This window comes from Rattus rattus, chromosome 2 (assembly GCF_011064425.1).
Source record: "Rattus rattus isolate New Zealand chromosome 2, Rrattus_CSIRO_v1, whole genome shotgun sequence".
In the NCBI taxonomy this organism is placed as follows: Eukaryota; Metazoa; Chordata; class Mammalia; order Rodentia; family Muridae; genus Rattus; species Rattus rattus.
Genome location: NC_046155.1, coordinates 160765877 through 160793517, shown reverse-complemented (window position 1 = coordinate 160793517; position 27641 = coordinate 160765877). Strand labels below are relative to the sequence as shown.

General features: G+C 47.0%; 1 pseudogene; it reads left to right on the top strand.

The window, feature by feature from the left end:
- LOC116893360 overlaps nt 1-27641 on the top strand; it is a 545263-nt pseudogene that overhangs the window by 268063 nt on the left and 249559 nt on the right.

Sequence of the window (27641 nt, the reverse complement as noted above, 5' to 3'; positions counted from 1 at the left end):
AGGCTGGAGGGTGTCATCACGTTTGTTCAGAGCTGGGAACCCAGATACTGCTCCTCGGCAGGCCGACAGAAGCTCGCCGGGCACACGGAAATGACTTACTGTAATAGGATGGTTTGAATGGCCAAATTACAGCAAGCCATTCTCATTCCGATCACAGCCGCCGGGACTCTGATATGCTGACACCCAGAATTATTGCTCTGTCATTAAAAAAAATAAAAGAACGGGCGGGAATGCTTTGAATATTCCCCAATATGACAGGAGGATGGCACAGTGGGTCCCTAGGAGTAGAGGATAGCTGAAGGCCTGCGGAGCCAAGGGGGTCCGTGTAGGGGGAGGGGCAGGCCTTTGAGTGAGTGTCCACGGGAAGTTTTTCTGTGGGCAGCTTCATCGAGGGCGTGAATCACCGGCGAGGACCAATCCAAGTGAAATACCTTTAAGACTTCTTCCTCCTCGACTCTTGGAGATCCGTCTTGTCGGCTGCAAGGAGCCTCATTTTCATGTTGGAACAGATGGGGCAAAATTGTCATTAACAGAATCTGACAACTCTAAAACTGAAATATAGATTTCGAAAGGAATCTAATGAATTAAATCAATGTTATTGCAGTGAAAGCCACAGAAATTATTAGTGATTTGTAAAGTTACCCTGTATTTTAACCTCAGTATATTTCAGTCTAGGCCATTTGAACATTCCTTGTCCTTTTTCACTGTCGTGGTTAATGTGTAACTGCATGATACACTCATCTTAATTTATCTTCCCCCTCCTGATTCGGTGACGGCTTGCGGGCCAGCCCTGGTTCTGGATGTTTCCAGACTTTGCCTGGACTGTGAGGTATGCAGCCTCTGACTCATATAGACCAGGGCCCAGCCATGACCTTGTGGGGTCTCCTTAAAAATATTCAACAGTGGGTTCATGGTGATTTTTCCCCCTATTTCTTTTAGTGAGGAGAATCTAATTTTAAGAACAACTCTAAACTCCAGGGCTGTTTTAAGTAATAAATGGGAGGGAAACATTTCCAGATGTCCAATTTTCAGATGCTTCTCATGATCATATCAAACCAATTAGAAAAAAGAGGAAAAAAAAAATCAAACCCAGAACATGACTGCCCTTCCTGCGGATGGGACCAGAGGGATGACAGCTGATCCATTCTCTCCCACCCCCACTGGGAGAACATTCCAGAAGGCCCCCAGGCCTCAAGGCCTGCAGATAAAGTCAGGGTGGACCTTGTTCACTCACTTCTACCAGAGGGTCCCCTGAAATGTTCAATCAGCAAACTCTGGGGGATGCTTCTCTTGTGCCCAGCTCTGGTGACCTTGCAGCGTTCACAGTGGACAAGTTCTTGAGGTTCCGAGGCTCTCTTTGTGTTTGGGCAGGTGGGAGATGTGTCACGAGCAAGGAGGCAGTGTCACCAAAATCCATGATAGGCGCAAGAAGGAAGCAGAGCAGGGCCAGGATGGTGAGGGCTCCATGTGTAACTCAACCAGGAGAGCCTCTTGGCAGGCACAGCACAAAGACCGGGGTTATGTGAATTGGCTATGGGAAGTGGAGGAGGAAGCCTTCTGGTGGGGGAAGCAGCAGATGCAATGGCCTCAGGGTGCAAATGAACACGAGTTTTCAGAATAACAAAAGGCCTAGAGACCCACGGCCTATCTAGTTGGGAGGAAGAGGTTGCAAATGGAATAAAAGGGCTTGGCAGTATAGACCCGATTGTGTAGGGAGCCCCAGATCAAGTCAGGGGAGGCACATGGCTTCACGGGCCTAGAAAGCACCATGTCTAGAAGGAATGCCTATGGCCTGCTTTCTGCCACCTACACTGGAGCTTCTTGGGACTATGTGGCCAGGTCATGCTGGTTCTGTCCTAGCAATAATGGGTCTCACCTGGCCTTCTAGTCGCACAGCCCCTTCTGATCTCCATCGATCTGACAGACTTACGCCCACACCTGCACCTTCAGAATTAAGTCTAGACTCCTCACCCCTGTGTCTAAGACCTTGAGAGAGATCTGAGTCATCGCCCCCAAGCTCCACACGCTCAGTGCCAGCCTGGCACACTGCCTATCTCCTGTCCCTTCCCATCTTGCTTGCGTATCCCATTCCTACCTACACTCATGCTCTGTCTTCCTAGGTCATGCTGACTCATCCTGCCAGGACCAGCTCCGGCATCTCCTTCCATCAGACATTTCCCACTCCTCACAGGCTTTCTCCTTGATCAGAGACATGGGCCTCTCTCACAATCACAACCACAGGCAACACCAATACCAACTCTGTGCCTGACCCCTTCGCCTCATTGATTTTGACAGACAGTTCCGTGTGCAGGCCTTCCAAGTAAAGGCCAGGCTACCCTTGCTCTCCTCTCTGATACCCTCCCTCCCTCTAGTCCTGCATTTGCAGATTCCTGCAGGCCCAGCTCTCTGGTGAATCTCAAACTATGTGTCCTCTCTTGTCTTGGTTTCAGGCACTCTTAACCCTGACCTGCACTGGCTCCCTACTCCCTTCTACACACCAGTCATGGGGATTGTGTGTGTGTGTGCATGTGAGTACACACGAAGATCAGAGATTAATCTCGGCCGTTCTTCAAGTGCTGTCCCCACCTTGATTTTCTGAAACAAAGTCTCTCACTGGGACCTGAAGCTCACTGATAAGGTTATACTGGCTGGCCACCTATTTCTGATTCCCCAGCACTGGGAATACAAGCCGGCCATCACGCCCAGCCATTTAAAATGGAGAATGAAACTCATCTGCAAACACTTTTTTAAAATGTATATATGACGTGCATTTGTGTGTGAGTATACATGTTCAGAAGCCAGAGGAGGATGTGGAGCGGACTGCTCTACTCACAACCCTACTCCCTTAAGTACCCAGGTCAGTCTCCAGCATTCCCATGATCCTCCTGTCTTCACCTCCCACAGCACTGGGGGTTCCAAGCACCGTAACCAGCTTTTTATGGAGAGACTAAGGATCTCTGATTTCCGATTGGCCATGAAGGGAACAGCTGGCCTCCCCCACATGCCTCTAGCACCTGAATACATGGAGCCAAGCGCCAGCCATGGACTCTGAGATTCTGAGCCAACAGGTTTCTCCTTTAACTTGTCTCTGTCGGGAGTCTTGTCACAGAGGCGCAAAAAGAATCACTAATGCAGCTGGGTGCACTGAACGTCTCTCGGGGGGCCTGGCATGCATTGGAACTCACTAAAGAGCCGTGGAGTGAGGACGTACCACCCTTCTTAGACACGGAGAGGGCTAAGATCTGAACTTCATCCCAACAGTCCCTACCCATCATGTGCTCGGCACTCTTCAGCAAGTCACTGAGCCTCTCTGAGTCGATGCCTTCTCCATGAAATGGTCATGAAGACGGTTATGGCTGCTATACAGCGATCTCTGCCACCCACATGCCCATGATAGAGTAACCCGGGTACCTATGCTTGTAAGCGGGGGGTGGGGGAATGGGGGGGGATGGGGACCTTTACATATACTTTGTCGTCTTCAGCTTTCTTCATTTTGTCTTAATCTTACAAAGTGCAAAGTAGGAGCCATGAGGGGCCCAACTCAGTCCCTAGCCTCAGTGGAGATGGAAGCTGGACCTGTGATCAGTGCACATCCTCACATCCCAAGGCATCCCTACTAGAGCGTATACTGAAGCTTGGCCTAATGGCCCACCATTGCATCCTAGTTATCGGGGAAGCTGAAGCAGGAGCAACACAAGTTCAAATGTGCCAAGGCAACTTGATAATATCTTATCTCAAAATAAAAACTAAAAATAGCACAAGGTTGATAACTTAGCAATGGAATTGCTGCCTAGAATCCCCCAGTGAGTGGCTGGGAGTGGGGATGGTGCAGCTCAGTGGTAGAGCCCAGGCCTAGAATCCCCAGTGAGGGGCTGGGGGCGTGGCTCAGTGGTAGAGCCCCTGCCTAGAATCCCCCAGTGAGGGGCTGGGGGCGTGGCTCAGTGGTAGAGCCCCTGCTTAGAATCGCCCAGTGAGGGGCTGGAGGCGTGGCTCACAGGTAGAGCCCCTGCCTAGAATTGCCCAGTGAGGGGCTGGAGGCGTGGCTCAGTGCTTTGTTTTCTTTTCCCTTTAAAGGCCCTCTGCAGATTTCAGAAGGACTGGATGAAACTGCCCTTCTTCCCCAGAAGTAGATATCTTTGACTGATGGTTGACTGTGGACCCCATGTTTCCCTTCCCTCCTCCTTTGGCTTCCAGGAGGTTCCGCACTAGCACTAATGCTTCATTTTTAATCCAGGGTCCTCCTCCCTCAACGCCATCTTTTACCTCTAACATCACATTACATCCGGGACACGAGTATAAACAAGGTTCTGGAAGTAGGAAGAGTAGACATTTTAGAAAAATGTCCCGGAGGCCCTCACCCAGTGCAGCCTCATCTCCTCTCCCCGGATGTGACTTTTTTTTTCCCAGAGGCCCTTAGCCAGGGCAGCCTCCCCCTCCACACCCCCGCCCCCACCCCGCCCTCCACGTTACATTTCTACCTGATCACTGCAGAGACCCTGGCCACACCTCCTGCTCAGCGTCTCACCCTGCTTCAGGTTGAGCATCCACATCCTCCGCAAAGGTCCGTGTTTCTGCCTCAAACGTCATGTCAGACAGTGCGCAGGTGTCAGAGATCTTGCTCAAGCGCATGGGGAGCACAAATTTCTGTGATTGCTCGAGGCTCAGCTGGTGCTGCATGGCCGTCACTGCACCCTTGAAAACATGCTTCCTGGCTGATAGACTGCCCTGCCTCGGGTTCAAAAAAATGAAGCAAATTCTGTTTTACTAATTTAGTTCGCATACGACAATAAATCCCAGAAATATGTCTTATGTACACTTCACATTACCTTTTGCCGGCAAATACAAAAACATGGTCAACATTTGCAATAAAATTATCATAGAAATGCCATCTCAAATCTTATTTTCTTTTTTCCAATGTGCATTTCACAAATAACTTGTATTAAAATTATGTTTTACAGAGTAGAAATAGAAAACAAATACCCCTGGTAATTTAAATAGGCATTTGCATAACATGACTAGAACACTTTAGAAAAACACCCAGGATCGGAAAATGTGGGCTCAAAAACACTTAAATACAAGTGATTTTAATAAGTCTAATATGAAAAATGCCTTTCAGCTGTATTAATTAGTGAATTAAAATGTGTTGATCTTGGAATATTTTCTAGTTAACAGGTTTGGGGATTTGTGAGGGTTTTTTCTTCTTTATTCTTTTTATTTCTTCCTTCCTTCCTTCCTTCCTTTCTTTTTCTGGTTGTGAGAAAAATCTTTGCCCTCATTCTTCTTAAACAGTTCCTACAGGGAGTCACCGAAGACGTGGGGACAGGCTGGGAGAATACAGATGTAGGAAGAGGACAGATGTCACACACTCCGGGAATCCCAGCTTGGCTCACTTAGGTGCAAACTGGGGCCAGATGACTTCTGTGTGCCATCCCTGGGCAGGCCTGGACTTCCCAGCCATGAGGGAGGGATAAAATGGGATCCAGACTGGACACTGTCAATGAGACTGCCTAGGTCATGGACCCTAGTGGAGAACTTACCCCTGCTATTCTCCTAAGTGGATGTAGCAGTAAATGGCTTCTAACGACATACTGCTGTTCCCAAAAATCAGTGCGGCTCTCCTCATCAGAAACTTTTCATCACAGCGGATGGAAATCAACAGACACTCCTAACTGGTCAATGTGCAATGCGCAGAGACCGGGAGGCTGCAGAGTACTCATCCCTACGTGGGACGTCTATTTATCACAGCCCCTCAAGGCTCTTGGGTCTGCATGAGAGAGGAGGCAGGGAGATGGCAAGAGACAGAGTTGATGGATGACTCCAAAGAGACAACACTTTCCACAAAGGACAAGGCTGAGGTACACGGGAGTTCACAGAGACGGCGACAGCATGCACGAGACCCATTCAAGCTCAAGCCAGACAAAAATCCAGCAGGTAAGACCATTTACTGTGCAGGCACCAGGACCCGAGTTCAAATCCTCATCACCCATATAAAATAGATGAGTATGGTCATGTGTGTCTTTAACCCTGGAACAGCAGAGCAGCACCAGCACCGATTCTGTTGCTGGGACTCTCGGGCCACCAGCCTAGCTGCAGGTTCAGTGAGAGACCCCATGTCAGGGGAATAGAGCATGACACACAGCATCGTTCTCTGGCTTCTGCACGTGTGCAAGCACATGCATATGTGCACACATAGGCACCTACAACACATGCACATACTCACACATACACAGGCACAAAACAATTAATTTTAAAAGAAAAAAATGGAGTAGAAGTGATTCCTTTTCTCGGTTCTGGGCTGTTTTCTGTCTTCGCACAATAGGTCAGCACCCAGTGAGTCCTGCAAAGTGTGTGGCCTGGTGGCCATGATGCACACGTGTGGCGACAAAGCCCCAAAGCCAGATAATTCAGCGGGACCTCACTTCCCACTAAGGAGGGTGCTCATACGCACACAAAACTGGGCTCTGCGCAATGATCACACATCAAAACTGAGGAAGATGCATATTTATTTCTGCAATTTCATTTGAATACCCTTCTGAGAACCTGCAGGAGAAGAAAGATCTCTCTATGAGAGGCTGCTGAGTTGTTAAAAATCTTCATTCTGGGTCCCTGGGCAACAGGGTATTAAAAGCTATCTCTGCTGCTTTGCACCATCAAAAATGAGCAGACATTCCTCGGGACATTTCTAGGAAAGAAGAGGCCCAGCCAGGTGGATGACGAAGCAGGTGGCCTCTGGCCAAGCCACTGGGAACCCAATCCTCCTGCACTGCGAAACGTGCCACCCGCCAGTGCGATCTGTGTCGGAACATTCCCTACCTGATCGTTTAGGGAGCCAAGGAAGCGCTAACTGTCAAGACACAACTCCGCAATTCAGCCTTGTCATCTGACAAGTGGGACAACTGAGGCCCATCAGGGAAGGGAAGGGACTTGCTTAGAGTCACACAATAACACAGAAACCAGTCCCCTAGCACCAGGCCAGGATCCTAGCACCACGTCGGTGGCTTAGCCGTGTCGGAACAGGGTGCCCATTTATAAAGCGGGTCCGTGTGGGGATAGTTTCGGATTTGCAGGAAAGCAGTAGAGAATGGCGTTTGATTTTGAGCACCGGCTTGATTGCTTTAGGAAACATCTGTTGGGCAAGGGATGTTCTCCTCCGTATGTCTGTGGGGCTTTCTAAAGATGTTTACATCCCCAGGGCTCTGACCTGAGCGGCAGAATCACCAGTGGATTCGTACCAGGACTGTACTCTTGGGAGGTGGCAGAGAGGAAAAGTGAGAGGCTGAAGGAAGAGGGCCACTGGATCCGTGTCCCCAGGGTCTGTGTCCCTGTGCTCCCCTCAGAGCACCTGCCCTCTGCTCCTCCACACCATCACCACGTTGCTCTGCCCAAGCACCTGGGGCCAAGTGTCATGGAATCAACTCCCTGAGACCATGAGCCAAAGGAAATCCTTGCCCCTTGTTTCTGTTGAGTACTTCACACGGCAGTGAGTCGGGACCCTACCCTTCGGCTGCATACGCCTCCTCTGCTCTGTGTGTGTGTGTGTGTGTGTGTGTGTGCGCGCGCGCGCTAGGGTCGAGTTGCGGCTCAAGCTTAGGCTCTCCTAGACTGAGTTCCTGATCTTCAAGGCCCTGTGAGGAACACGGCTGCTCAGGCATCCAGTAGAATGAATGCTGCTCCATCCGTACTCATATTTTTTTCTCACCATGAGACTGGGATCATGGGGTCTTGGGGAGAGGATCAGGGCCAATATGCTGTCCTACAGTCTCATACCATCAATACAGCCGATTGCTGTTGGCGTTGGCCTTGCTCACTTGGCCAAGGCCGTATTCCCTACACCCATGCGACCCATCCTCTCTTCTCATACTGTATTTTGGAAGGACATCAGTCTAAGTGCAGGTCCAAGCCCCCTCCTCAAGAGCTGCAGGAACCATATGGACCTTGCACGGCATGTTTGTCTCCCCGCATTCACTAACTTACAATATCATTCATATCACCATGGACTTGTGGATATTTGTCTTGTGGTTTGAGCTGCAATCCAATTCCACTCTTTATTGTCCAGAGTGTTCCAGGATGGTCATTGGAAGCCCTTCCAACTAGCTTTGAACATCCCATCATTGTGTGTGTGTGTGTGTGTGTGTGTGTGTGTGTGTGTGTGTGTGAATATATGTATGTGCATGTGTGTTCACGTGTATGCATGTGGATGTGTTCACAGGTATGTTCATGTGTATGTACATGTATATACACATGTTTCTGTGTGTTCCTGTGTGTGCTCATGTGAATGCACATGTGTGTACAGTATTTATGTGTGTGTGTTCATGTATGTTCATGTGTGTATTCATGAGGGTGTTCATAAATATATGTAAGTGGCTTGTATTTGTTCCTGCATGTGTATACACATATGTTCATATTTATGTGTGTGAATTCAAGTTGATACAAGTCTGAATAAGATGTTCTGGGTTCATCTTATATATTTCTTGCCCTGGATTCACCTATTCCTCCAATGGACCCTGGTTCCTGTTGTTGAGGATGGCATTAGAAACAGGATCTGAAACCGAACCATGGGACAAAGTAAACCTTTCTTTCTCTTTATAAAATTAATTTCTAGACGTTGTATTATGCAGGTGAGTATGACCATATGCATGTGGGCAAGTGGCTGTGAAGGTAAGAGGACAACTATGGGAACTGGTGTTGTCCTTCCCGTGTTTGGCCTCCACGTAGGTCACCAGACTTGATGGTAAGCACCATTCCCCAGTGAGCATCTTGTCCACCTAAATCCATCCCTCTGTAAGTGGGTTTTCCTAGGTGTTTTGTCACAGCACTAGAAAGCTGTCCAGTGCACAGACCAAAGAGATATACATGAATAAACATGTTGTGTCCTGTGTATGCACAGCTGTAGATGTCTCTACATGCATCTGTCTCAACCTACACAGGCAAATACACAGATGTCCCCGACTCTGGTCCAATCCCATGGGTCATCGTGTCTTCTGCTGCCCATCCATGATGTGTCTGTCATCTTCAGATGGAGATAAATGAGATCAGTGTGACTGACCCAGTGCCACCACACTGTTTTGCTTTGCCACGTTTCTCATGGCTATGGTAAAAGCCTGACAGAAATGACTTAAGAGAGAGGGTAAGGGGTTTTTTTTTGTTTGTTTGTTTGGTTTGGTTTTGGTTTTGGTTTTGGTTTTTTCATAGTTTTTTTATGTAACCCAGCTGGACTTGTCATATAACCAAGGATAACCTTGAACTCCTGACCCTCCCACCTCCATCTCCTGAAGTCTGGGATGCACCACCACACCTGGTTTCTTTCGCTTGTTTTACTTTTTCTTTTGTTGTTTTTGTGTGGTGCTGGGGATCAAACTCAGGGCTTTCTGCATGATAGGCAAGCATTCTACCAACTAAGCTATATCCCTAGACCAGGAAGACATTTTGTTTTGTTATGGTTCAGAGAAAGGACCTTGCTATTTAGCCCAGGCTAGCCTCAAATTCAGAATCATCTTCCCTCAACCTCCCATGTGCTGAGATTACAAGGTGCATTCAGACAAACCAACCCTTCCTTACTTGTTCTTCTGAAAACCTGGCTGCTTCAACCCAAACTAATCGTGCACACAGCTGGGGCGAGACCAACAGCACCCGAAGGCAGGAAGAGGCTGCCAGAGCTGAGACTCTGGATCTCAGGCTCCCAGGTGGGTCCAGAGGAGACAGTGGCATGGAGGGTACCGTCTGGAGGTCAAGACAGTTGACACCACTTAGATATCCGCCTGCCCACCTTGGAGAGGAGCCAAGAGGTGACAAGGTTCCTGTGGTCCAGCCTGGTGAGGCCTTAGAAAAGAATCAGAAAAAACTGCTTGGTGGCTTAACCCCGAGAAATGTTTGAAAGCCATCCTTCCTGGAGGCACAGGAGGGAGCGAATGCCATTTGTCAGCTGTAGCTAGATGAAGCGACACAGTGTCAAGGGATTCCAGCATCTGAGAGCACACCTGCGCGAGTCGCAGCATCCTCCCAGGCAGAGGCCATCCGTCAGAGCAAGGTGCCTATGTCCCATGAAGGGCACTGTCACCAGCAAATGATAGTCTGGGATCCTAGGTTCACCCATATGGAGTGGTGCCTCCTGTCCCCCCTCCCCATGAAGATGAACAGCATTTGTCACCAGCACCCCAGGCCTGCAGACAGGCTGTGTCTGATTCATCTGCACCTCTGCCACCTTGCCTGCTAGAGGCTACTGGCAGGAGAGGACTATACCATAGCCTGAGGCTCTAGCTCTACTGTCAAGCTGACTGCCCAAGCCAGGGCTCAGTCTGTTCCTTCTGCCCGGGAAGTCTATGTATACACCACACACACACACACACACACACACACACACACACACACACACACACACGCATGTGCGCGAATAGAGAGGCTCGCACATGTGGTCACACACATGTCGTACACATGCTTCTACATACATCACGCCCTTATACACATATACCAGGCATGCACACAAGCTCACACATGAACAGATACCTACAAACATATGCTCATACATACATGCTCATACTAGTATGTACACACACACATGCCTTCACACAAACATTCATACACACGCCCTCTCTCACACACACATACACACACACTTGCACATGTACAACATACACTCAAAGCTTTTCTACTTCTCTGTGAGAAATCTCTCAACTCTTCCAGCGGGTGTCTCTCCTCCAGCTCCCTAGCCCTTAGGAGAAGCCTTGCACCTGTGATTTTTGTGAGGTGGGGTCCCCAGGAAGACACTGTGAAGTTTGGTTGGTTTTAAGAAGGTTTCTGAGGTGTACCTACTGGCACCCCAGTCTTAGGAACTCAATTAGAGCCCTTAACAGATAGCACCTGGGGTTCTCCTTGCTTGTCGGACATTGAGCAATTACCTGTGAGGTCTTAAGATAAGTGAACGGGGCTCCAAGGAGGCTTTGGAAACAATTCCTGAGCCACAGGGAGCAATGGCCTTGGCTCCCGACCTGAACTATGCTGCTCTCTGAGAACTGGGAAGTTGTTAATCCTTTAATTCTAACAGCTGGCCAGGCACTCAGGTTGGATTTGGGATGGGGGGCAGGGAGGAAAATCAACAGAGGAATTTCCAAGTCTTCAGAGTCGGGCTAGCTCCCTCCTTCCTGCTCTTTCCCACCTGTGGGTAAGGCGAAGGATGCCTCTGGTCCCTCTGCAGAGAATGCTGGTCTGTGACTGTCCACCTCTAGGGACTCTGGTGGCCACTGGCCAAGCAAATCCAAGCCAAGTAAAGGAAACAGGCGAATCTTAGAAAGAGCTCAGTGGAGTGTCTCTTCACCTCAGGAAAGGCAAGCAGTGCTCCCTCTGTCCCCAGGCAGGCCACTGACCTGGCAAAGTGAAGAGAGGCTTGTTGAAGCTGTCTCATTCCAGGGGTGGCCCCATACCCTCATGCTGACTGCCACCGACACCTCTAGCCACAGGCACCCTACTCACCACCTAAGAGCTTACAGCCCCACAGTGGACAGTGTGGGGATCCACAGGCCTCACAGAAAAGAGGAGACAAGGTGCATAGAGGGGAGATCAGGGAGATCCAAGGGTCCCACGGAGAGGCCAGGAAAGACCGGCATGATGGCTCACACCTGTAATCCCAGCACTCAGAAGGGAAGGGATTGTAAGCTTGAGGCCAGCCTGGGCTTCTCAGCAGGACTGTCTCAAAACCTCAACACACACGCACACGCACACGCACTCACATGCTAAGGAGTAGGGCATTTACCCAGCATGCACAAGACCCTGGTTCATCTTTAGCACTGCAGAAAATAAAAAAGGAAATGCACAAACTCCCAAAAGATGTCCAGTCAGAGGCTCAGAGGCTCTGCCTGCAGCCCAGAGGGAAGCTCCTAGTTACCTCCAATGTCATTTTTCCTTCCAACTCCCTCCGGGCCTTCCTGTGGGCAGAGCCACATTAGGCCAGTGTTATACAAGTTCCTGGCCCTGCACTAGATCCAGAAGGAAGGGCGAGTTTTGGTCCTTGCTTCCAAGGAACACAGGGGAAACTGAGGCAGAGCTGGACATCGTGAAGCTAGACGACTTTGTGGAGCAGACCCAGGGTAGGTGGGAGAAAGCAGGTACTACCTATCTGACCGTGGCTCTCAACCTTCCTGATGCTATTACCCTTTCATACAGTAAGTAACTCGTGTGGTGGTGACCCCCACCTTAAAATTATTTTCATTGCCACTTCTTGACTATAATTTTGCTGCTGTTATGAATTGTAGTACAAGTATCTGATATATCGGATATCTGATATGTGACTCCTATGAAGGGGTCATTTTACCCCCCCCCCAAGGGGTCGGGTTGAGAACCACTGTGCTAGAAGGTGGCTTGTGGAGGGAACTTACTAGAACCTTGATCCTATAAATAGTGTTAGTGTCCACAGAAAAGAACAGGCTTCTCTCCTCAGCCCTGGGCCACTACTGTTTAGTCCCTGACTAGAACTTTGCCCTAGACATACTAAGGCTCAAAAGATGCTGGATCAAAGCTAGAGTTTCTTTCCCCCATCCCTCCTCCTCCCCTTTATTTTCCTCACCCTCCCATCCTTTTCCACAGACCCATTTTCCATCTCCCTCTTACTCCTCCTCTCAATTCTCCCCCCGCCATCCACCTCCTCTTTTCTCTCCCAAACTCCTTCTCCTCTTCTTCTCCCTATGAAGGCAGAAACTCACCCAGGAGAGAGGTGAAATGAAAACTAGGCATCCTCAAGCTCAGCAGAGCCCATCTGTACGGACGGACAGAGCAATGCCCCGTGGGGACAGTAGGCAGAACCTGGTAGCAGTGGGATAAAGGAGGATCGACACCCACAAGAACGAGACCCAGTGGAAAAGCAGAGTTGATCAAGGAACACCACGTACTGTGTACCTTGTCCCCACACGGTCTTCGTCCTTAGAGGTAAATGGGAATTGTGTGTGTGTGTGTGTGTGTGTGTGTGTGTGTATGAGTGTGTATGCCTATGTGTGTACATGTGTGCATACATTTGTCTACATACATGTATGTCTGCATTTGTATATGTGTGTGTGCATGTGTGTATGTGTGTGTATGAGTTTATATGCCTATGTGTGTACATGTGCATACATGTGTCTACATACCTGTATATCTGCGTTTGTATATATGTGTGTGTGTGCATGTGTGTATGTATGTGTGTATGAGTGTGTATGCCTGTGTGTGTACGTGTGCATACGTGTGTCTACATATGTGTATGTCTGTGTTTGTATATGCGTGTGTATGCGTGTTTGCATGTGTGTGTATGTGTATGTATGTATGTGTGTATGCCTTTCTCTCTGAGCCTCTATGTCTCTCTGTGTGTATATGTGAATATATATATGTGTATATGTTCATATGTATACAATCTTTGGGTATGTGTGCCTGTGTGTATGTGTATATGTATGTGTGTATTTGTGTATATGTGCATGTCTCTCCATCTGAGCCTTTGTGTGTGTCTGTCTGTCTGTCTGTTGTGTCTATGTGTAGGTTAGAGGTCTTCCTTAACCACTCTCTACCTTACTTTTTGATGCAGAGTCTCCTGCTGAACCTGAAACGAACTGAGCTAGACAGGCCACCTGGCCAGCAAGCTCTACAAAGATCCCAGCCCCTGCAGCCCTGGGATTACAGATGTGTGCCACTGAGCCTGGCCTTTGAGGGGGGTGCTAGAGACCTGAGCTCAGGTCCTCATACTCGTTTACTGCCGGAGCCACCTCCCTAGACTCCCGGAAATAATTTTTTTTTCTTTTTTCTTTTCTTTTTTCGGAGCTGGGGACCGAACCCAGGGCCTTGCACTTGCTAGGCAAGCGCTCTACCACTGAGCTAAATCCCCAACCCTGGAAATAATTTTTTAAGCAATGAAGTTATGTTTCCAGTAGAACCCTAAAAATAATCCAGGGATAGATGTAGCAGAGCTTCTGGCAGAGTTTGATCAAGGCACCCAAGCCAGGTCTCCAGCTCCTTGCCAGGGTGTGATCTCCTACTCTGCCCAAGCTTCTGGTGTCACAGGACTCCCACCTTGGCTGCTCGGCAGTTCCTGGGGACAGAGTGTATTGCAGTTTGTCTCGGGCTGACTCTAAGCTCACATGTGGGGAAACTGAGCACTGTTGGCTCAAACACTGTGGCCACAGAACATACATAACGGCTTCTAGCGACACACCGGTCAAGGCACTGCTCTCAAGCTAAGAATGAACAAGTCCAACAGGGACTGAACGTCGGGAGTTGTGCTCAGAGGAAAACCCAAGAGCTGCCCGAGAAGATGAGTGGGGTTTGTGCTGGCTAATTTTAGGTCAATCTGACACAAGTTGGAGTCATCTGAGAGGAAGAAACCTCAAGTGAGAAAATGCTATCACAATTCTGGCCCGTAGGCAAGCCTGTAAGGCATTTACTTTCTTAATTAGTGATTGATGGGGGGAGGGCCCAGCCCACTGTGGGGAGGTGGGTCCATCCCTGGGCTGGTGGTTTAAAATGGCAGTCTGAGCAAGCCACGGGGAGCAAGCCAGAGAGCTGCATTTCTTTATGGCCTCTGTGTGTGCTCTGCCTGCAGGTCCCTGCCCTGTTGTCTGAGTCTCTACTCTGACTTCCTTCAGTGATGTTGAAGGGTGAGCAAAACAAACCCTTTCCTTCCCAGCTTGCCCCTGGTCAGGGCGGTTCATTAGAGCAGTAGTGACCTTGACTGGGACAGGGTTCCACAGGTGAAATGGACTGGGAAACCCTTTCAAAAGCAGGTGGCAGAGCTCAGGAGCCACCCGGGTAGGGATTATAGAAGGGAAGGCTAAGCCAGCAGAGGGACAGGCTAACTGTTCCGTGATTCCCACCCATGCTGTCTATCTACCTTCTCCCTACTCCAGCCACACCCATCCCAGGCACAGGCACAGGCGGCCTCCAGACCCACTCCCCAGGGGGCTGTTTCAGAACAGCAGCTGTCCCCCTATGCTGGTTATTGATTGAATTTCTGTTTACTTCACTCTAAGCTTAATTTGCTGTGTTAATGGCATTTTAATCCACTTGCCCATTGCGAAGGGGCTGATAATGGTGTACTTTTATAAACCAGCGGTGACATTTTTCTGCATCCCAGCTCTTCAGTGGACGAGGCTGGACATTATTTCCCCCAGATTATTTTCCTGGGCTGCCTTCGCACCCAGCTCCCTCATGACCAGCCTCCTCAGGATAGGCAACACCGCCTCCCACACTTGGGCCATCAAGACAGACTTAGATAGGAGTCTCCAAATTCAGAGCCATCCCAGAGCCCAGAGGGGCTGAGGGAGAACAGCCGTTGGGATCAGCCTTGTGCAAGCCTTACCAAGTCAAAGATTGAGGAATTCTAGGAAAATTCAGCCAAATCTGATCCTCATCATCGGAGTCAAACTGAGCCTAGGACTCCGTCTCTATCTCCCTCCTCACCCCCATAGCGAGCACCTGGTGCCATGTGGGAGGAGTGGCTGCCTCAGCGGATTCCCCCAGAAAATTCACCTCTGCAAAGTGGGGACAGAAAAATGGCCAGGTCAGACAGAATAGAGGGATAGAGTATGCAGAGCCAGGCAAATCCTCACACTGGGCTCCATGGTGACAGTTGAGATGTTGTGCAGGGTCAGGACTGGGTGAAACAGAAAAGTTCCTGGTCTGCCGTCCCTAGGCAGGGGACTTTGCACAGGGACCATATATTCTGCAACCCCAAAGCAGCACAAAGCATTCCCATTGAGCCACAGATTGTCATTTGACCCAAAGACAGCCTGCTGTGGGTAGCTGCCTAAACAGGAAAGATGAAAGTCTAACAAGCAGGGAGGCTCACCCAGGAGCCTAAGGACCAGACACAGCTCTTCCCTAGCAGGGAGAGCACGGCAGTCAGGAGAGAAACCAGAAGACAAGCGGAGGGAATGAGAAATAAACAAAACAAGCAGGAAGAAAGGATACGGGTGTGAAAAAGACAGGAAGGAAGGAGCAGAGCAGTAAAGCTAGAACCCAACACTTCTGGTCTCTACTTCCTGGCCCTTTGTTTTAAAGGTGAAACAGAAGAAGGAAAGAGTCAGAGACAGAGACAAAGAAAGACAGAGACAGAGACAGAGAGACTAGAGACCGCAGGACACCAGGACCAGCACAAGCCAGTAAGCCCAGGCAGAGGCTGCTGGGGCTGCTTGGAGTTGAAGTACTGAGTTCAAGCTGGGTCTTCGCTCTGCAGAGGTCAGATCCCTCTCAGGCCTACCTGCAACTGTGTCCCCCGCCCTGCACTGAAGATGGGTCCCTGAGATCACTGTCACTCTGAAAAAGGCCAAGATTACCCAGGACCTTCCCCAATTCATTCTGTCTGTCCCCAGCCCTCTAAACACAGCAACAGGACCCTTGGCCTCTAGTTTAGACCCAAATTCCCCTAGGTGCCTGGGCTAGCCCCTCAGGTTCTGTGCATTTGTGTGCACAGATCAGCCACACACACAAGTAAAGACCCAATAGTCCCCACCCCACAAGGAGTCAAAACTCTGCAAGGGACATTCCCAGGGGCCGAGTATCACTGCTCATTGAGAGCCATAGAGCCTGTAACAGTCTCTGGCATTGCCTGGGATTAATGGCCAGCAGGGTTAATAACCCTCAGCGACACCCCGGGCCATTAGGCGCCAGGAAACCCTACACTTCAGTGCCTCCTACTTAAGTGGAAGACATTAGAGAGCCAACAACAATGTCACACAGGTGGAGGTCCTCAGAGAACTGGTCCTGGGGCAGGAGACTGGCCCTGCAGGGCACTAGTTACAGACACCCCCCCACTTGGTCTCACAGCTCTTTCTTTTGGGCTCTGGAGAATGTGTGCGCGTCTTATTGCTGCATCATTATATCTGTGTGTTTGCAAGAGTGTGCATGTCTATGCATATCAGTTCTACATGCGTGTACCTATATGTTGTTGTGCGTTTTAAGTCTGTGTCTATTTGTGTGCATTTGTTAATTTTTTGTGTGTCTAAGTCACCTGTATGTTCATCTGCCTGTATCATCACGTGTTCTTGACTTTCTATGTGTGTTTCTTCCTGTCCTGAGTATCTCTGTAGGAAGGTGTATGCCTATCTGTCTTTATGTGTCTGTGTGTCTCTATTTCTATGTGCTTATGTCTGTCTGGATATATGTGTGTATGCATATGTGTACGTATATGTTTATGTGTGTGTGTGTATCTGTACATGTCTCTCTCTGTGTGGTATGTGTGTCTTTCTGTGTATTTGTGTATATGTGGTACATGTGTGTGTTTATCTGTGTATATGTACATATCTCTGCATGTGGCATGTGTATATATATGTATGTGTGTGTGTTTCTATGTGTGTCTGTGTCTATATGTGTATGTGTGTGTGTGTGGTAGGTCTGGTGTGTATATGTTGCATGTCTGTTTGTGTCATTCTGTGACCTTTCTTTGTGTGATCATGTTTGTGGTATGTGTGTATATGTATAGCTTTCTGTGCATTTGTAGTGCATGGGTGTGGGGGATATATATGTATTTATGTTTGTGTCTTTCTGGGTGTTTAGGTGTGTGTGTATGACATATATGTATATGTGTTTGTATCTTACATATGTGAGATGTGTGTCTGTGTGTGTGTGCATGATGGTTCTAAGTGTATGGGGTGCAGCTCTCAAGCTTATCTCTGGAATACCTCCTGAGGGAAGGGCCTCTGTCCTTCCTGGCATCCCCAGGGTCTTTCACAAACATACACATCTTCCCTTTCCCTTCTCCAAATGGAAGATGTCGTCCCTGCTTTTATTCTGAAGCAGTTTTTGAACATCCAGAGCGCTGGTTCCTCAGGAGGTCCTGGGTCTCCAGGTCTGAGGAGGACCTACCTTCTGCAATACACACAGCTCAGAGAAGAGAAGGGAGAGAGTGACCACCGATGACAGAGACCAGGCATGAGTCCCTTTAAGGAACAGGCAGGGCCACATACACAAGTCTCTGCAAAGCCTTCAATCTAGTTGCCAGGCTTCAGTCTCAATTACTTTTGCTTAAAGTTGAAGGAAAAGACATTAGTCCTGCAGGTCATTGATTGCTAATTTTGGAAGATCATAGAGGTTGCCTAATGGAATTGATAATAAAAAGAAAGTAGAAGAGGGGGAAGGCAAAGAAAAGAAATAGAATAATAACATTGTCATCATCATCATCGTCGTTGTCATTGTCGTCGTCGTCGTCGTCATCATCATCATCATCATCATCATCATCAAGAAGAACAGCTTCTGGGGAGGCCATGATCTCCAAACTGCAGGTGCTGCTGTCACTGGGAAGAGGTTGTTAAAAATCACAAAAAAGTACTCAAGCTGCAGGAGCCCTGTGGTCTAGACTGTGCTCGGATCTGAAGGGACCCAGTCAAACAGCTCCCTGCACCCAAATCCCATGGGAGGGAGAGCTAGACCTTCAGAGGGGCAGACATGCCTGGGAAACCAGAGGAGACTACTCTCTGCCCACATTTCTGACTCTAAAGGAAAATGTCTAGCACTATCTGGACCCTCTGTACACAGGGACCTGGAAGAAGGAGGGGCAGGCCCTTCTGGTTGCTGCCCTCACAGAGAGCTGAAACCCAGCAACGAGAAGTGACTTCAGGCCCAAGACCAGAGGTAAGACCAACTTTTCCGCTCCAAGTGACCTGCCTGGTGGACACACACCCACAGAAACAGCTGAAAGCCAGTGGACAGGAATGACTACACACCTGAAAGCAGAACATTCTGTGCCCATAACTGGCTGAAAGAAAACAGGAAAACCGGTCTACAGCACTCCTGACACACAGGTCTATAGAACGGTCTAGCCACTGTCAGAAATAGCAGAACAAGGTAAAACCTGAGACAACCTAAAGGCAAGAGGCAAGTGCAGGAACCCAACCAACAGAAACCAAGACTACATGGCATCATCAGAGCCCAATTCTCCCACCAAAGCAAACACTGAATATCCAAACACACCAGAAAAGCAAGATCTAGATTTAAAATCACATTTGATCGTGATGATGGAGGACTTCAAGAAAGATGCAGGAAAACACAAGTAAACAAGTAGAAACCCTTAAAGAGGAAACACAAAAATACTTGAAAGAAGTACAAGCAAACACAATCAAACAGGTGAAGGAATTGAAAACAGAAATAGAAACAATAAAGAAAGCACATAGGGAGACAACCCTGTATATAGAAAACCAAAGGAAGAGACAAGGAGCCGTAGATACAAGCATCACCAACAGAATACAAGAGATAGAAGAGAGAATCTCAGGAGCAGTAGATTCCATAGAAATCATGGACACAACTGTCAAAGATAATGTAAAATGGAAAAAGCTACTGGCCTAAAACATACAGGAAATCCAGGACTCATTGAGAAGATCAAACCTAAGGATAATAGGTATAGAAGAGAGTGAAGACTCCCAACTCAAAGGACCAGGAAATATCTTCAACAAAATCATAGAAGAAAACTTCCCTAACCTAAAGAAAGAGATGCCCATAAATATACAAGAAGCCTACAGAACTGCAAATAGATTGGACCAGAAAGAAACTCCTCCCATCACATAATAGTCAAAACACCAAATGCACAAAACAAAGAAAGAATATTAAGAGCAGTAAGGGAAAAAGGTCAAGTAACATATACACCAGACTTCTCACCAGAGAGTACGAAAGCCAGAAGATCCTGGACAGATGTGATACAGATCCTAAGGGACCACAAATGCCAGCCCAGGTTACTGTATCCAGTAAAACTCTCAATTAACATAGATGGAGAAACCAAGATATTCCATGACAAAACCAAATTTACACAATATCTTTCTACAAATCCAGCCCTAAAAAGGATAATAAATGGTAAAGTCCAACACAAGGAGGCAAGCTACACCCTAGAAAAAGCAACAAACTAATCATTTTGCAACAAAACAAAGAGAAGACAAGCACACAAACATAATCTCACCTCCAAATAGGAAGATAACAGGAAGCAACAATCACTATTCCTTATTGCGTCTCAACATCAATGGACTCAATTCCCCAACAAAAAGACACATTAACAAACTGGATATGCAATGAGGTCCCAACATTTTGCTGCCTACAGGAAACATACCTCAGAAAAAAAGACAGACACTGCCTCAGAGTAAAAAACTGGAAAACAACTTTCCAAGCAAATGATCTGAAGAAGCAAGCTGGAGTAGCCATTCTAATATCGAATAAAATCGATTTTCAACCAAAAGTCATCAAAAAAGATAAGGAAGGACACTTCATATTCATCAAAGGAAAAATCCACCAAGATGAACTTTCAATCCTAATTATCTATGCTCCAAATACAAAGGCACCTACATACATAAAAGAAACCTTACTAAAGCTCAAAGCACACATTGCACCTCACACAATAATAGTAGGAGATTTCAACACCCCCTCTCATCAATGGACAGATCATGGAAACAGAAATTAAACAGAGACATAGACAGACTAACAGAAGTCAGGAACCAAACGGACTTAACAGATATTTATAGAACATTCTATCCTAAAACAAAAGGATATACCTTCTTCTCACCACCTCATGATACTTTCTCTAAAATTGACCATATAATCGATCATAAAACAGGCCTCAACAGATACAGAAAAATAGAAAAAAGAAAATCCCATGTGTTCTATCAGACCACCACAGGCTAAAGCTGGTCTTCAATAACAATAAGGGAAGAACGCCCACATATACATGGAAGTTGAACAATGCTCTACTCAATGATAACCTGGTCAAGGAAGAAATAAAGAAAGAAATTAAAGACTTCTTAGAATTTAATGAAAATGAAGATACAACATACACAAACTTATGGGACACTATGAAAGCTGTGCTAAGAGGAAAACTCATAGCTCTGAGTGCCTGCAGAAAGAAACAGGAGAGAGCATATATCAGCAGCTTGACAGCACACCTAAAGGCTCTAGAACAAAAAGAAGCAAATACACCTAGGAGGAGTAGAAGGCAGGAAATAATCAAACTCAGAGCTGAAATCAACCAAGTAGAAACAAAAAGGACTATACAAAGAATCAACAAAACCAAAAGCTGGTTCCTTGAGAAAATCAACAAGATAGATAAACCCTTAGCCAGACTAACCAGAAGACACAGAGAGTGTGTCCAAATTAACAAAATCAGAAATGAAAACGGAGACATAACAACAGAATCAGAGGAAATTCAAAAAAATCATCAGATCCTACTACAAAAGCCTATATTCAACAAAACTTGAAAATCTGGAGGAAATGGAAATTTTCTAGACAGATACCAGGTACCAAAGTTAAATCAGGAACAGCTAAACCATTTAAACAACCCCATAACTCCTAAAGAAATAGAAGCAGTCATTAAAAGTTTCCCAACCAAAAAGAGCCCAGGTCCAGATGGGTTCAGTGATGAATTCTATCAGACCTTCATAGAAGACCTCATACCAATATTATCCAAACTATTCCACAAAATTGAAACAGACGGAGCACTACTGAATTCCTTCTATGAAGCCACAATTACTCTTACACCTAAACCACACAAAGACCCAACAAAGAAAGAGAACTTCAGACCAATTTCCTTTATGAATATCGATGCAAAAATACTCAATAAAATTCTTGCAAACCGAATCCAAGAGCACATCAAAACAGTCATCCCTCATGATCAAGTAGGCTTCATCCCAGGGACACAGGTATGGTTTAATATACGGAAAACCATCAATGTAATCCACTATATAATTAAACTGAAAGATAAAAACTGATCATTTCAGTAGATGTTGAGAAAGCGTTTCACAAAATTCAACACCCTTTCATGATAAAAGCCCTGGAAAGAACAGGAATTCAAGGCCCATACCTAAACATAGTGAAAGCCATATACAGCAAAGCAGTAGCTAACATTAAACTAATGGAGAGAAACTTGAAGCAACCTCACTAAAATCAGGGACTAGACAAGGCTGCCCACTCTCTCCCTACTTATTCAATATAGTTCTCGAAGTCCTAGCCAGAGCAATCAGAGAGCGAAAGGAGATCAAAGGGATACAGATTGGAAAGGAAGAAGTCAAAATATCACTATTTGCAGATGATATGATAGTATATTTAAGTGATCCCAAAAGTTCCACCAGAGAACTACTAAACCTGATAAACAGCTTCAGCAAAATGTCTGGGTATAAAATTGACTCAAATAAATCAGTAGCCTTCCTCTACACCAAAGAGAAACAAGCTGAGAAGGAAATTAGGGAAATGACACCCTTCATAATAGTCCCAAATAAAATAAAATACCTCGGTGTGACTTTAACCAAGCAAGTAAAAGATCTGTATGATAAGAACTTCAAGCCTCTGAACAAAGAAATTGAAGAAGATCTCAGAAGATGGAAAAATCCTCCATGCTCATGGACTGGCAGGATTAATATAATAAAATGGCCATTTTACCAAAAGCGATCTACAGATTCAATGCAATCCCCATCAAAATACCAATCCAATTCTTCAAAGAGTTAGACAGAACAATTTGCAAATTCATCTGGAATAACAAAAACCCAGGATAGCTAAAACTATCCTCAACAATAAAAAGGACTTCGGGGAATCACTATCCCTGAACTCAAACAGTATTACAGAGCAATAGTGATTAAAAAAAAAAAAAAACTGTATGGTATTGGTACAGAGACAGGCAGACAGACCAGTGGAATAGAATTGAAAACCCAGAAATGAACCCACACACCTATGGTCACTTGATTTTTAACAAAGGAGCCAAAACCATCCAATGGAAAAAAAGATAGCATTTTCAGCAAATGGTGCTGGTTCAACTGGAGGTCAGCATGTAGAAGAATGCAGATCGATCCATGCTTATCACCCTGTACAAAGCTTAAGTCCAAGTGGATCAAGGACCACCACATCAAACCAGATACTCTCAAACTAATAGAAGAAAAAGTGGGGAAGAACCTCGAACACATGGGCACTGGAGAAAATTTCCTGAACAAAACACCAATGGCTTATGCTCTAAGATCAAGAATCGACAAATGGGATCTCATAAAACTGCAAAGCTTCTGTAAGGCAAAGGACACTGCTGTTAGGACAAAATGGCAACCAACAGATTGGGAAAAGATCTTTACCAATCCTACAACTGATAAAGGGCTTATACCCAAAATATACAAAGAACTCAAGAAGTTAGACCGCAGGGATACAAATAACCCTATTAAAAATGGGGTTCAGAGCTAAACAAAGAATTCACAGCTAAGGAATGCTGAATGGCTGAGAAACACCTAAAGAAATGTTCGACATCTTTAGTCATAAGGGAAATGCAAATCAAAACAACCCTGAGATCCCACCTCACACCAGACAGAATGGCTAAGATCAAACACTCCGGCGACAGCAGATGCTGGCGAGGATGTGGAGAAAGAGGAACACTCCTCCATTGTTGGTGGAATTGCAGACTGGTACAACCATTCTAGAAATCAGTCTGGAGGTTCCTCAGAAAATTGGACATTGAACTACCTGAGGACCCAGCTATACCTCTCTTGGGCATATACCCAAAAGATGTTCCAGCATGTAATAAAGACACATGCACCACTATGGTCATAGCAGCCTTATTTATAATAACCAGAAGCTGGAAAGAACCCAGATGCCCTTCAACAGAGGAATGGATACAGAAAATGTGGTACATCTACACAATGGAATACTACTCAGCTATCAAAAACAATGACTTCATGAAATTCATAGGCAAATGGATGGAACTGGAAAATATCATCCTGAGTAAGGTAACCCAATCACAGAAAAACACACATGGTATGCACTCATTGATAAATTGATATTAGCCCAAATGCTCGAATTACCCTAGATGCACAGAACACATGAAACTCAAGAAGGATGACCAAGATGCGGATGCTTCACTCTTTCTTTAAAAGGGGAACAAGAATACCCTTGGGAGGGGATGGGGAGGCAAAGTTTAGAACAGAGGCTGAAGGAACACCCATTCAGAGCCTGCCCCACATGTGGCCTATACATATAGAGCCACCAAACTAGATAAGATGGATGAAGCAAAGAAGTGCAGGCTGACAGGAACCAGATGTAAATCTCTCCTGAGAGACACAGCCAGAATACAGCAAATACATAGGTGACTGCCAGCAGCAAACCACTGAACTGAGAACGGGACTCCCGTTGAAGGAGTCAGAGAAAGGACTGAAAGAGCTTGAAAGGCCTTCATACCCCATATGAACAACAATGCCAACCAACCAGAGCTTCCAGGGACTAAGTCACTACCCAAAGACTATACATGAACTGACCCTGGGCTCCAACCTCATAGGTAGCAATGAATAGCCTAGTAAGAGCACCAGTGGAAGGGGAAGCCCTTGGTCCTGCCAAGGCTGGACCCCCAGTGAACAGGATTCTAGGACAGAGGGCAGCAATGGGGGGAGGATGGGGAGGGAACACCCATATAGAAGGGGAGGGGGAGGGGTTAGGGGGATGTTGGCATGGAAAACAGGAAAGGGAATAACATTTGAAATGTAAACAAGAAATACCCAATTTAATAAAGATAAAAACATATGATTAACATTAAAAAAATCACACACAAAAATATGCAATCAGCTAGTGGTTACTTCATGGAGAATTCTGGCACTAGTGGTGCCCACAGCTTTGGACAGATTTCTTGAGAGCATCTCCTGTAGACTCAAACACCCTATCACCTCAGCTTGCCTTACAGACACAGAGCAGGAGCAGGGCAGGAGGCAACACCCTACCAGGCAGCAAGGGCAAGGCCTCAGCCATGCCACAGTGCGGGCAGAGCACAGCTGTGGTGGGGCCACACTGTCCGTGAGTGTGCCACCCTGAGGAACGAGTGGCACCAAATGTGGCCACTTGCTATTCTAGGGAAGCATGGGCTTCATTGACCGTGTCCTTAGACCCCATCCCTCTGAAGAGTGAGGTGGAAGATCTCAAGTTCTGGGCCAACCTGGACTACATACTGTGACTCTCTGTCGCAAACAAACAAACAAACAAACAAACAAAATACAATATGTGTAAGCAGAAGCCCTCAAGACCGTTCTCATCATTTAATTGAGAAAATAAGGGGGATCGTCTTGTGCTCATATTTGAAGGCACAAACAGTAATTATGCAATAAACTATTTAATTAAGTCGCGTGTGCCGCAAAGGAGACGCGCCGGGTGCCACGAGCCCTAAGGGATGCATTCCTAAAGAAGCTTGGTTTGAATTGGCGGTTTGGGGAGAGGAGGGAAGGACTGGGTGGTTGGCACTGCATGCCAGCGCCCTCCAGGCGGAGAGAAGGACACGCTTGTGCCTGTGCAAAGGCCCTGGGGGCGGGAGGAGTAGGGAGCTCAGAAAACAAAGCCCTTTCCCAGGGCTGCTGCAGACTCTGACGCCATAGAGCAGTGTGATCTGTTCCCATTTGAAGGACTTCCTTTAAGCACCACCGGCATCAGTCCTTAATGGCTAGAGCTCTGGGGATCCAGCCACTCACATCTCCTGTTTTCAGCCCCTTCCCTGCTCCAGCTGTTTTTTTCCTGGACACTTAGCTCAATTCTCTGTGGCCAGAAGCCTTCCTCTGTCTCCAGCAGTCTGAGTGTGCATCAGACACTCCTGAGACACCCCCAGTTGTAATTCGAAGCAAAGCTAGACATTGCCCATATGGTGGCAACCTCCTAAGACGGGCAAAGAACAAGAAATGAAGGATAAAAGTAGCCGCGTGGGGAGCCGGCAGCGCAGTGTCCTCCACAGCCTTGCTAAGTGGTTCACAGTGGACATCACACACTCCAGTTAGGGCTCACTGAGGTAAAGGCAGGCTGGGCACAGCTCTGAGCAGCCCACAGGCTGCTGACAGACAAGGGCTCCTGTCCCATTCAGCAACAGCCCTGGCATCCCACAGGGTCTTCAGTCAGGAATCGGTTACCCAGCTCATGAGAGGTGGACCCCGTACAGTACACGAGGCCAAATCAACACCAGATTGAAATCGCTCTTGAAAACACATTCGGCGAGGACCGGAGAGATGATTCAGTATTTAAGAACACTAGACCCAGGTTCCCAGAATCTACAGGACAGCATACAATCATCTTTAACTCCAGTTTCTAAGGACTTCTTCTGGCTTGTGGGTAACACACACACACACACACACACACACACACACACACACACACACACACACACACACACACACACGGTACACATGCATATATGAAGGCAAAACACTCATACACAGAAAATTTTTCATTTTTTTTAAAGTGACTGCTCTTGCAGAAGACCTGAGTTTAGTCCCCAGCACTCATGTCTGATAATTTATAACCACCTGTAACTCTAGTCCTGAGGATACTATGTCCCCTTCTGTTTTCCAAGGCACCTACACAGACACACAAACACACAGACACACACACACACACACACACACAGAGGGGGCGGGGAATAAACCTTTTAAAATGTGTAGCCCAGGCTGGCCTCGAACTCGTGATCCTCCTGCCTCTGCCTCCTTTAGCAAATCCTACCGGTATGCGCCACCATAACCAGTGGAATAAACCTTTCAAAATGCCTTTGGGGACACCCTTGGGAACCAACCTGTCACCCCCGCATGAGTCCCACTGAAGCCAGTCATGGGGATAGATCACTGTTCCTTCCCTTCCAGTAAGCCCTGGTGAAACTGACAGCTCATGTTTAGAGGCATACTGTGTTTATAAAACTTGCTATAGAATACAACACTTATTTCAGTGTGGACATTTCTACACTCCATGAGATGCTCATATCGGGGAAGAGACACAGGGAAAGCCACCCCTAGGGACATCAGATTATCCATTCCTACCCTATCTCATCCCAGAGCTTGTGGCCACTCAGTGGACTGACGGGTGGAAGGAACTGCCTGGGCTGACGTGTCTGACACCGCCTCTGTTGCCCTGCCATGAATTCTAACACGGCTACTAGTGTTCCCCAGAGGAGTTCACTCTGAGACCATGGAAAATGTACCTGGACAAGAGCCCCGGTGAACCCAGGCTGGGCCTGGACTCTGACGACACTAATGGATGCTAAGCCCAGCAGCGGCCAGAGTTGCAGCTGCCTGGCTAGGCTGACCAGAGCAGCTGGTCAGACCTACCAAAGCCTCTCACTGCAAGGGATGGGAGCAGGATGCTGGGAGATTCAGGGACCCAACGTGCCATTTCATTCCAGAGAGGCTCTGGGTGGACTCTGATGGCCCAGCTCCCCTTCCTGGAGCAGGAGCCTCAGCCCTGGGGAAGTCTCTATGCTTTGTTACGATGCTTCCAAACCGGAAATAATACGTTGCGTTTGATTTACATCTCCTGACAATGACCAGCATGTGAATATCCAGCGCCCTTAGCGTAAAGGAGTTACCGTACAACCCCAGGCACACAGCTGGGGTGGATGGAGGGCCCCGCTTCACCTCATCTCTCCTTTCTGCTTAAATATTATGCCACATCCTGATTAATACCAGACCAATAAAATCATCTCTGCAATCTGGTTAGAGGCTTTTGTCTTCCCAGATGGCCTGCAATGTTAATGTGTGACAATTTCAACAATGAACTAGGACTGTTTTATGGAACTAACATTTGTTCCACTGCTTTTTTTTTTTTTAGACTCAGAATTTTGACACAGATGGTACAAATTACTCAAAAAACAGAAATGTTCATTTAGAAGGCTTAAATATGTGGTTTTACTCAGGCCATCAGAATATTTTACATTTGCGATTCAGTAAATTTACTAACAACCC